The sequence below is a fragment of the Rhinolophus ferrumequinum genome, chromosome 6, assembly GCF_004115265.2.
Source record: "Rhinolophus ferrumequinum isolate MPI-CBG mRhiFer1 chromosome 6, mRhiFer1_v1.p, whole genome shotgun sequence".
Taxonomy (NCBI): Eukaryota; Metazoa; Chordata; class Mammalia; order Chiroptera; family Rhinolophidae; genus Rhinolophus; species Rhinolophus ferrumequinum.
The window spans coordinates 84,670,065-84,682,672 of NC_046289.1; the positions used below are offsets into that span (position 1 = coordinate 84,670,065).

At 36.6% G+C, this 12,608-nt stretch overlaps 1 protein-coding gene across 2 annotated transcripts in view; it reads right to left on the reverse strand.

Moving 5' to 3' along the window:
* The window catches only part of SLC25A21 (solute carrier family 25 member 21), a 450,750-nt gene that overhangs the window by 108,036 nt on the left and 330,106 nt on the right, over positions 1 to 12,608 (reverse strand). The gene's annotated exons all lie outside the window — the stretch shown is intronic.

Here is a 12,608-nt window from a genome sequence, read left to right on the forward strand (position 1 = left end):
GCTATTAAATTCTTACTTTCAGTTACAGTATTTTTCAAGATTTTCAATTGAGTATTTCTTAAAACAGATTTCATATCGCTGGTGAAATTTCCCATCTTTTACTTTCTTAAACATATTTATTATATCTGTTTAAAAAATTCCCTGTCTGTTGAACATAGAATTACCATATGATCCAGCAATTGCACTTCTGCTTATATACCCAAAATAATTGAAAGCCGGGACTCGAAGAAATAGTTGTACACTGATGTTTATAGCAGCACTGTTCGCAATAACCAAAAGGTGAAAACGACCCAGGTGACCATTGACATATGAACAGATGTACAAAATGTGGTATATGCACAATGAAATATTATTCAGCCTTGAAAATGAAGGAAATTCTGACACATGCTACAAATATGAATGAAACTTGAGGACATTATGTTAAGTGAAATAAACCAGTCACAATAAAAAGACAAATACTGTATGATTCCACTTATATGAAGTACCTAGAATAATCAAGTTCATAGAAACAGAAAGTAGGATGGTGGTTACCAGGGGATAGGGGGAGAGAGAAATGGGGAGTTAATGTTTAATGGATACAGAATTCAATTTGGGAAGATGAAAAACTTTGGAGATGGATGGTTGTGATGGTTTCACAACAAAGTGAATATACCTAATACCACTGAATTGTACATTTAAATGTAACTAAAATGGTAAATTTTATGTTATGTACACTTGAAATCTATGTAACTTTACTAACCATTGTCACCCCAATAAACTTCAATTAAAAAAAAAAATTAAACTAAAAGTCCCTGTCTGATAATTCCAAAAATCTAAATCACTTATTGTCTCTGTTTCTCATGATTTTTGGTTATTTGGTCTTTTTTCCCCTATGACCCTTTAATTTTTTTATTGAATGATGACATTATACATTTAAAAAAATAAATCAAAGAGCCTCTGGATATGAAATCTTCCTCCAAAGAGGAATCTATTTCCCTTCGAAAACAGCTGGAGCACAGCAGATCACCTTCATCTTGCTGAGGCTGGGTTTGGGCTTCGTTAGGGAAAATGTGTTTATGTTTTGCTCTGATTTCTAGGGTAGAACCCTTACTCTTGGGAGTGGACAAGTTAGGGTCTCAAATGAAAACTTGGTGTGTTTTCCAGAATTCTTCTGTCTGGCTGGCTTGAAGTCCAATCTTTGTCTCCCCAGCCTCACGGGGCTGCTGACATTTCTGCCCATCTCTCCAGCTTCTCAACTACTGTTTTTGTTTTTGTTTCTGCTGGGTTTCTTAGAGTGTGTTTCTGCTGACATGTAACTTAGGAGCTGGAGAATGCCTCAAGGGGAAACCACCTATACATCTTTGAGTTCACTGCAGTTAGATCTCTGTAGTTTCCCTCTTCCCTGGGATTTTTGATCCTCAGGTCCTAACCATTTGGAAGCCCTGAACACCAACCTCCAACTCCACTCCTTCCCCCAGCCTTTCTCACAACACTTACCAAAGCCTTTAGGGAAAAAGCCTGGGTGAAATGTAGAGCTCACGGAGGTGGATATACTGGAAAAAGATGATTCATGTCCCAGGCAAGCTGCAGTGGGACAGTGTGAGATTTCATCATGCTACTCAGAATGGTGCATAATTTAAAACTTATGAATTGTTTATTTCTTGAATTTTTCCATTTAATATTTTCAGACCACAGTTGCCCATGGGTAACTGGAAACATGGACAGCAAAACCATGAAAAAAAATGAATACGGGGGAACTACGATTACAATAACTAGAGATCCATACTGCACATGCTACCCGCTCATCAGTCAGTAGCCTTTTCGGTTATCAGGCAGATTGCGTGGTATTGCAGTGCCTGTGCTCAAGTAACCCTTATTTTACTTAATAAAGGCCCCAAAGCACAAGAGTAGTGAGTGATGCTGGCAATTCAGATACGCCAAAAAGAAGTTGTAAAGTGCTTTCTTTAAGTGAAAAGGTGGAAGTCCTTGACTTAATAAGGGAAAGAAAAAAAATCCAATGCTGAGGTTGCTAAGATCTATGGTAAGAAGGATCTTCCATCTATGAAATTGCCTAATTTATAAATTAAATTTTATCACGGGTATGTATGTATAGCAGAAAACAAAGTATATATAGAGTTCAGTACTATTCATGGTTTCAGGCATCCACTGGGAGTCTTGGAACTAATCCCCCACAGATAAGGGGGCTTACTGTATGGCCTATTACTTAATGGATCACACTGCAGTATTCTTTTAATTTTGGTTCCTTCATAAATAGCTCCAACTCCTCGGAATTTTATTATTTGGATTCTGAAGTGCACATTGACCTGTTCACTGAAAACTTAAAGGAAATAAAATGATAACGATACCAGAGCATGTCCTTTTCTCATTTTTGGTTCTTGATTCTTCTAATTTAGGAAAGGCTTGATGTACAGAAATCAAAGAACTCATTCATCTGATGCAAACTTACAAACTCTCTTTAAGAGTTTCCAAAGCTCATTTCATGCTTTATCTTATTTTTTATTACCATTGAAATGGTTTCTACATGAGAATTCCTTGTACCCAGGGCTTTGTTTTTCTATGGGTTCTCTGTGCTCAGACAAGGAGAATTATGAATATAGTGACTACCGACAGGAAAACAAAGTCACTACATATGGCTGATATCTGCTTTAGGTTTTAGTGATCACATACTTCAACATACATTGCAATCACATCATGATTTTCACCCCTTCTGACAATTCATCCAAGGAATTTTGGCTAAGTGCCTTACCTTGGGTTTCACGTGTTTTCCTGGTTATTACCCAATACTCACATTGAGTTAGGCAAAGGAAACAAAAGGTCAAATAACTGAGTTTGTGTTCCTGCCTTGGGCCTTAACCTTAACCTGTATCCTGTAACTTCCTTTTGGAGTTGGCTCTGTCCTAAGGATCACGGGCCTCTATCTTGGTCTCAAGATAGAATATCTTGAGGATATATTTTTAGTCTAATTTCATTTGCCCAAGATGCCATTAAAAAAATTATACCTTTGTATTCCTTGAGTGCTGATTTTAGAAGCCAATCTGTTATTCTGGGAATTTCACTGAACTCCTTTCTGCTGAAATTTTTCTGGTTTGTAGACTGTAACCGACCATATTGTCATTTCCTTACTTCCCTCAGATGCTATTCAGCCAAGTAAGATGAGATATGTGACAATGCTTTGGATCCATAATGGGAACAGTGTAAATCTCAAGTGTTGCTTCTATTATTACTAATACCACTATTAAATTATTGACAAAGTAGGGAGCATGGTAGAGGACACAGAAGACCTCGTACAAACTCCCGCCCCAACAAATACCAGCTGTGAAATGCTGGGCAAGTCCCTTAACATTTTATCAGTTTCCTTACTGGAAAACTAGAGCTCATACTCCCCACTTTCATACCTGCCAGCATTCTGGTAAGCATCAAGTGAGGTAATGCGGTGGACACATTTCACAGAAGGACCAAAATGGTAACAATAGTTTGAATATAATCACTTTTATAACAATAGTGTCTGAATTTTCTCTTTTCCTTCAGTTTCAAATCACCTGAAAGACCTGAAGGAAAGGTAAAGCTAAAGTCATGAGACTAGACAAAAAATTCATGGAACAGTGATGAGAACAGTATAACTGGGTGACTAAGCAGATTCCTAAGCAGGAACTGAGTAAAAGCTGATCATAATTAACATTCATGGATTTTCCTCCAATGGCATCATGGGATTTACAGAGAAAAGGTAGCAACCTAAACTATAAGCAATCCAATTAAATTTAAAATACATGTATGTGTGGCCGACCTGGTGGGTCAGGCGGTTAGAGCTCCGTGCTCCTAACTCCGAAGGCTGCCGGTTCGATTCCCACATGGGCCAGTGGGCTCTCAACCACAAGGTTGCCAGTTCAACTCCTCGAGTCCCGCAAGGGATGGTGGGCTGTGCCCCCTGCAACTAGAAAACGGCGACTGGACCTGGAGCTGAGCTGCGCCCTCCACAACTAAGACAGAAAGGGATAACTTGAAGCTGAACAGCACCCTCCACAACTAAGATTGAAAGGACAACAACTTGAAACTGAATGGCACCCTCCACAGCTAGGATTGAAAGGACAACAACTTGACTTGGAAAAAAAAAAAAAAAGTCCTGGAAGTACAAACTGTTCCCCAATAAAGTCCTGTTCCCCTTCCCCAATAAAATCTTTAAAAAAAATAAATAAATTAAATAAATGTATGTGTGTATGTGCATGTACACATGTATCTTGCCAGTGCTTATAACTTCTTATGTGACCTTTTTATTCCTGAGGAAAATAAAATGAGATCAGATTTGCATATGGACAGGAATAGAAGACTTCCTACCAAAAGGATAGTGTATTAATTAATGTAATTCCTCAAAGTCAGAGATACTAGATGAAATAAACAATGAAGATAAAATATTAACTCCTTTAACCTTGTCTATGTCAAATCATGCCCAATTTATTTTCTAAGAGAGTTAGAAAAAGGTAGAAGAGTTTTTAGGAGATTTTTCTTTCTCATTCTCATCTGAAAATTTTCAGTTAAACCACCACTGAAAAAAGGATTTTTGTTTTTGGTAAAGACATTAATTTTTTCCCCGTGAGGTGACTCTGATTCTAGCCCATCAGAAATCCAGAATAAGTTAAAATAAAGGCCTGAAAACATTTCCAGTGGGACATCTCCCATTGAGTATGGAATCCCCTCGCCTCCCATTAACACTCTATAAAACATGGGGAATATCTGTTCAAGACTCTGAATTGAGACACAAACCTTTCCGAGAAACAACTATTTCCACCCAAACAACTGGTCCTCCTTTCCTTCTTGTCAGCACTGAAAGCTGAGAGAGGCTGTGTTTGGTCTCTTAATCAGGCCTTGCTGATGGGCTGACATCACTGCAAACGTTTTCACTTACTCTTTGGCAACAGTTAAATCCTTGCCAAAGGCCAGTCAGTAATTCAGAAAGTGCTGTTAGTGAGAGGCTGGGGGAGTCGGAGTGTGACTGTCAGCTAGCAATCTGGGGTGATGACAGGAGGGAAATCTAGGAGCTGAAACCATTTTAAAGGTCACTCTGTGGGCAGAACAAAAGACCTCTGATTTAGAAAAGGAAACAGAACTCTGGGACATTGAATCACTTAGGATGCTGCTATCTGAGCACTCTGAAAATTTGTTATCCATTCCCTGATTGTACAGACAACTTCACAACCCAATACAGCTTAAATCAACAACTATTTGCCTTAGCAGTGGTGTAAAATAATCTGGTAAAATAGCAATGCCAAATAATGTACCAATGGTTCAAATTCTTGGCTTTTTAAAAAAATATTGAAATTAGCTACTGTCTATGTTTCTTCAGTATTCTTCTTCCTTACCCTTCATCTTTTCATTTTCAACCTTTCATTGCTAAATAATCGGTTTAAAGTTCTTAGCAACTAGCATAACCTTTCTGTGAAAAGCAATTATATACATACATACACACATACATATATACATACATATATTTTATGACTGAAAATTTATGAGTATAATATACTAAAGCATTGATAAACCATTTTTAAAAGGAACATAGATAATTCAAGAATAATAATAGTAGGCCCAGGTCTGAAATGAGATCATCTACTGTATTTTGCCGTGTATAAAGTGCACTTTTTGGCCCAAGTTTGTGAGAGAAAAATAAAGATACTCATTAGACATGGGTAGTACTAATTCTGTATCTATATAAATGTTTTCAATTTTTTTATTTATGCTTAGGAGTTAAAAATGTAACTATAGAAATCAATAAAGATATCCGTATGCAAAATAATACCCTGGAATATGATAATCGGTTTTGTTGAACTTATGACGAACTTGCAACAACAAAGAAGAGTTCTTGGCCTTCTGTGATGTGTAAATATCATAAATTTGTTACCTGTACATAAAATTTCTTGTACTTTGTATCTGTTCTTGTGTTTTGTAATTATTTGTTACATACAATTTCTTGTACCCATAACATGTTAAAAAATAAATGCTAAAATTCCTTTATAGTACAAAAAAGTAATTAAATGTAAACAAATAAAAATTTGAATTGAAAAATTACAACAGAAGATTTTTTCCCTGAAAATTTGGGCCAAAAATATGGGTATGCATTATACACGGGAGCATATTATACAAGGCAAAATACGGTATTTTCTCCCTTTCCAAAAAAGAAGATTTGGAAGAAGAAAATAGCTTCAGGCTACTGGATGTCATACATATTCTAGACCTGGGCCTATCACTTAGAAGACCTGTCAGATAGATTTGCTGTTGTTTTTTTTTTTTTTTCTAAACTGTCACCTGCTGCATTATGTTTTTTCCTGGTGTCCTTTTTTTTTCCTAGCTAAAGAGGACACTTGTGCCATCATTTAGAATCTCAGGCAGGCCATGGCTAAACTCTGTAGTGTGGGAGCAAAAGCAGCTGCGACTTTCTGCTTTCCTCCTCCTCATGACATAAAAACAAAGGAGCAGCGATCTGATATACAGCATGGTGATTATAGTTACCAATATTGTCTGTATTGTATGCTTGAAAGTTGCTAAGAGAGTATTAAATGCTCTTACCACACGCACACACACACACACACACACACACACACACACACACACACACAAGGTAATTATGTCAGGTGATGGAAGTGCTAACTCACCCTATTGTGGTAATCATTTCTCAGTATACATGTGTGTATTAAATCATCATATTGTACACCATAAACTTACACAATATTATATGTCAACTGTATCTTGACAAAGCTGGAAACAAAACAAGGGAGCCCTCAAGAGAGGCCCGGGGGTATGAAGAAGGGCTTCTTTGGTAAAACAAAAAAGAAGAAAGAGAAGGTACTCAAGGCACCAGGAAACTCATCACCGATGTCACAGTGCACATGGCACCCACCAAAGAATAAATTCACTTGGGCAAACCAGGCTTTCAAACCCAGTCCACACCCAGTGACTATATATACTTGATTTGCACTGCAGATTATCTGCTCAGGGACCTGGGGTACATTCTATAATCACTCATCTGAGTGAAAACTGCATGAGTTAAGTGGCAGTGAGTCTACAGTGACTCACAACACAGCTGTGTGTGAACTCTACTGGATTCATAGGCTGATAAGATGGACCAGTTCCAGGATCCAAGGAACAGTGATGCCAAGAACCACCTGCCCATTCTAGCTTGGCAATGCTGGGTATATGTTGGATGATGAAGGAGGTGCAAAGGAAAGAGAAAAAGCAGCAGCAACTACAGGGGTCTTGAGAAGTTGGAAGTCGGTGTAGGTGGTGAAGCTACTGATGGCTGAAATAACCCAAATTCCTGGCTGTGGGGAGAGTGAGCTCCTCCATTGCCTCTTCAAACCCATACTTCTCACTTCCATGTGAGAGTGAGGGACAGTTTCCAGAGATTACTTTACTCAGAGGAGTTTCTAGGGAGGTAGGTCTTTCTATTTTCAGAGTGATTTTCAAAATCACCTGGCCATGTTAGGTTACATAAGCCACTTTTTAAAAAGTAGACCCTCTAAGACAACAAATTAAGGCAAAGATCTTGGAGTGAATTCACCTGTAAAAAGAAAATGTCCAAATCTTGCCAGGTTGTTGATTTTGAGTTGTAGACACCCCACTTCCTTTGTCTGTGTCACAAGCCACTAATTCCCCGTCTTAATGAAAACAAGAGGGAGTGATTATACCTCCTGGGGCAGTGCCATTTATGCTGTCTGAAAGGCACTTAAACGAGTGGCGCATTATCTCACACATCTGGAGTTTACCAAATTAGCCAATTATGCTGGAGCTCATAAAACAAGGCCTTAAATGTCATTTAACTAGAAAATATTATAATCACCAAGTGGTCTGATTGTAAGATGATACTTGGGGCAGCATCAGTGGTTACAGAAAACAAATCGTGAAACACAACACAGTTCAAATGCTCCCCAAAATGCACCACATACTTTCTACTTTCTGAAGAATACCATATTTCTGAAGGCACCAGCAATCAACATGTTTCTCATTTGAAACATAAGTTTAATCTGACCTAGTTGTTTCCTTGTTATTTGCCTTGGGCAAAGCAATGCCCAGGAATTTTTCTCAGAAGAAAACTAAGGAACATGCAGGATGAGAGTAGACTGACACAAAACCATGAACTTATCAGAATATGGAACTATCTGCAAGGGATGGGATAAGGGTGTTGGGAACAACAAGATCTGATTGAACACATACTGGTCTCTCGGAGCTTACAGACTTTACCTGAAGGAAGAGACAAAAGTTACTTTAAATTGCTATACGATTTGAGGGAAGGTGTATACCAAAGGTATTTAAAAATTAGGATTGATAGCCACCGCTTCCACATCGTTTTCTTTTCATTCAGTAAATAACAAAATCTGGTGTTTAGTGAAAGGTGATATAGTGTAATGGAAAAACCATAGTACACCACTAATGTAATACCTGTGTGACTTTGGGCATGTTATTTAATTTCTCAGATTTTCAGTTACCTCATACAACATACAGACATGATTATACTGTGTTGTGTTGAGAACAGTGTTGTAATGAGCATAATATATGAAAAAGTCCCTAGCACAGGGCCTGGTACACTGACGAAAATAAATATTAGTTTCTTGTCCTTCTTCACTTATGTTACCAGAATATCTTAAGTTCTGTGCAATACTTTTTTCCTCTTTATTTCAGGAAACATGGCCACTCGGTGCTTTCAGAGGAAGAAGAGTAAGGGAGTGGGAAGTCCGGTTTTTATTAGTATAGTTTATAATCCCCTTCCCCATCTGAGAACATCTCAAGCACTCCGTGTAAAGGAATGACAAGCACAAAAGAGATTAGAAAAACCATCCATGAGATACTCTGAAGTAAATGGAAGTGAGACACAATGCCTGACCGCATTGTAAATAGAGATATCAGCTGCTGTTTGTTGGAAGAGTACAGAACAAACCTTATTGGTTTTAAAGGCATCTAATCAACTAAGCTAAATGTTTATGTCTTTCTGGGCTCACAATTACAGTAAATGGACCTGTTAGTTTATTTATGTCAAACCAGAGAAAGATGAAGAATCATAGTGACAGTGGAGGAGCTCTCAACAGTGACAAATTCCTTTCCTCTGAGTTCTCTCTTCTCTGTTAGAGAAAAGAGATGGCCTCTTTGCTAAAAGCTAAGCTTTATGATGACTTCATATTGTAGAGATCCTTACTCAGAATTTAGATGGCATTTTTTAGAAAATTCAAATTAATTTCACCTCTGTAAAGCTGGGTTGAAGAACTATGTCTTTAATGAAAATACAATGTATCTATACTTTTAGGAAGAAAAAGAGTCTTAGAAACAATAAGCGTTTTGGACCCAGGTGATTGAGCTATTATTGTTTCTTGGAGACATGTGAATTATGGGCAGAGAGGTGGGGAATTACATCTCTAAGAATGATAATGAGTACTACCACCTCACCTTCTTGCAGAGGGGAAATGGGAGCAGATTCTAAGTGTACTAACAGAGTTTAATGTTTTTAAACAACAGAAAACATCTAGCTTTCAAAACCTTTAACTTGGGGGAGATAGGAAAAACCAGGAGATATGAATTCTCCTAAATATGCTAATAGTCAAATTAACTAGTGCTACCCTCTTTGCAGGCCACAGAGAAAACTGGCCTCTATGCACCTGAGTGAGAAGAACATCTCTGAAAGTAGAGCGTACTTTAAAAACTAAGTAAGAAAATCAAAAGAAACTGCTTTGTACTAGGGGAAAAAAATGCAACATGGTATGTGTGGAGGTTTTTCTTTTCTCTCTTTCTTTTTAAACCGAAGGCAATGAAATGCTCTTACTCTGTATTAAAAACAACAGGCAGCTTTTTCTTTCATATTTTTACAAATATTTCCATCTCTTAGACTGGAGTTCTCTGACTTTTGGCTAACAACAAGTCCAGATCTAAAGGCATTACAGCAAGCACGTCAGTTTGCTCTAGAAGCAATTATACATACAGTCTAGGAAAAGGCCAATTTTACTATGCAAGGACCACACATACTGTAAGTTTGTTACATTACTTGATATCAAAGCAGAAACATCAAATTCTTCCGAAAACACACACGAAATGAAGAGCCTGGCTAAGGAACTCCCACATCCAATTCAGAGATATCTGTTACAGCTTACAGAACTTGGCAACATTGACACTACTGTTTTACTGGAAAGGGACATTTTTATTGACTATATAATACACTATGATTTCATTTATTTTATATATATTTCGCATAAAATAAACATGATTTCGATCCCAATTGTTGTAAAAGAGGTATATTATCGATGTATGGCAGTTAGGTACCACATCGCCAGCATAACAGCAAAAACTTGCTGATCACTCGGTGACCTCAAAATATTTAACCAGGCATCAAGATCATTATTGCAACTTCAGAGGGGGTGGTCTACAGCATATCATCTCTGCCTCATTTTGCATCATTATGATGTTGGTGTGACGATATTCACTCAATTGTTCAGTATGCACTTACTGAGGATCTCTCCTCAGTGCCAAACACAGGCCTCAGGAATACGGAGCTAAACGAAACATGGCCCTTAGGGGAATGCATTCTTGGGGTGGGAGAGGGGAGACAAAAAAAATGAGCACAATAAACTAGGGTGATGCATGCTATATTTTATATAACATATGTATACAAAGAAAGAAAGACTGGTAAAGAAAGCATGTGGTAGAGAAAAGATGGTCAGGGAGGGTGAAACTTGAGAGCACCCTTGAATAAAGAGCGGAGTTTCTTGTGTGGATTCGGGGGTTGGTCCTATAGAAATAGGGACTAACATGCAAAGCCATGAAAATATGAGAGACCAGGGCCTGCAAATATTTGCTCTTTTTAGAGCAGACATGTATACGAGGAATGAGCCTGGAGAAGAAAGAGGGCCATGCTAGGGAGGGCTCTGCACACCACAATAAAGAATTCACACTTTATCTGCTGCAGAAATATTTTTACACATTCGCATAATACTCTAAAGATAAAATAATTAAAGCAGTAGGATACTGGCATAGAGATAAATTAATGAGGCAGAATAGGAAATAGAGAAATGGAATAGAAAAATTAGATGATGTATGTGTGGGAATTTAATATGTGAATAAGCTAGCATTTCCATTCCGTGAGTAAAGGATGGATTTCTCAACAAGTGGTGTTTGGACAATTGAACAACCGTTTGAAAATAAAATATAATTCCTCTATACCACACTGCGCATGAAAAAAAAATTCTCAAATGGATTAAAGATTTAAATGTAAAAAGTACCAGAAGAAAATGTTTATAATCTTGGGATTAGAGGACGTCCTTTTTAAATGTGACATCAAGATCAGATATCACCAAGGAAAATAGACATAATCACAAAATCACAATCTTCCAAAAATACAAAGGTGTAAAACATTATAGTTGTAAGCAAAATGACAATTAGTAAAAATATTTGCATTTTATGTAATAGTCAAAGGATTAGTATCTATAATAATATACTAAGCTCCTACAAATCAATAAAAAAATCTAACATAAGAGAAATGAGCAAAGGACACAAATAAGCAAATTATGAAAGTATGCTCATACAACTTATAAGTATGCTTATAAGTTGTATGCTCATACAACTTATAATACAAAAGTATGCTCAACCCAATTACATCAAAGGAATACTAATTATTAAGATTTATTTTTTACCTATTAGATTATAAACAAGAGATGCATGTGAATGACAGATATACCAAATAATGATTGATAACGTCTGGTGTTTGAGAGGGTGTGGAGAAATTAGAACTCAAATACTAACAGTATAAAATTGCTACATACTTTTTAGAAGATAATTTGGAAGATAATTTAGAAGATAATTAGAAGATATCTGATCCTGTAAATCCTTAATTAGCAACTTATTTTATAGAAATATATATATATATACACAAATGTGCAAAAATAGTTTAAGTATTTATTGCAGTTATTTATATAGTGAAAATCTGAAAATAACCAAATAGTCCACAGAAGGGTTAATTTAATAAATTGTAGCATGTAGATAAATTACTATGCTACTGTTAAAAAGAATATACTAGCATGGAAAGATGTCCATGATATATGTTTAACTGAAATAAACAATTAGCAGAACAGTGTCCACAGTACAATCGCCAAGAGAGGTAGTGAACCATAGCAGTTAGGAGTATGGCCTTTGGGGTCAAGCAAATCTGGATTTGAGTCCCAGTTCCAATACCAACCAAGACTTCTCTAAGTCTTGCTTTCTTCATCTGTCCAACTGGAATGGGTCCTAATAGAGTTTACCTCACAGAGTTATAAGAAGAATTTCTAACACATAGTAGAGGCTAAATATGTACTAGTTGTTATTATCACTGTTACCATTTTTGTATAATTATTATTTTCAACCAATTCTCTTATGAAAACAACTTCAAAAAGCAAATCTAAGATCCTTTGAAAAAATTACACTGGATACAATCTTTAACTAAAACTATACTTCAAAGACAATTTTAGCTTATATAACTAAAATATTCTATTTATTTTGTCATCTAATAGATAGAATAATGAATTTGACACATCAATTTATGACATAGATATGTTTTAAATGAATATTCACAAACCAAAATGCAAACAAGAAACATATTTGTGCAC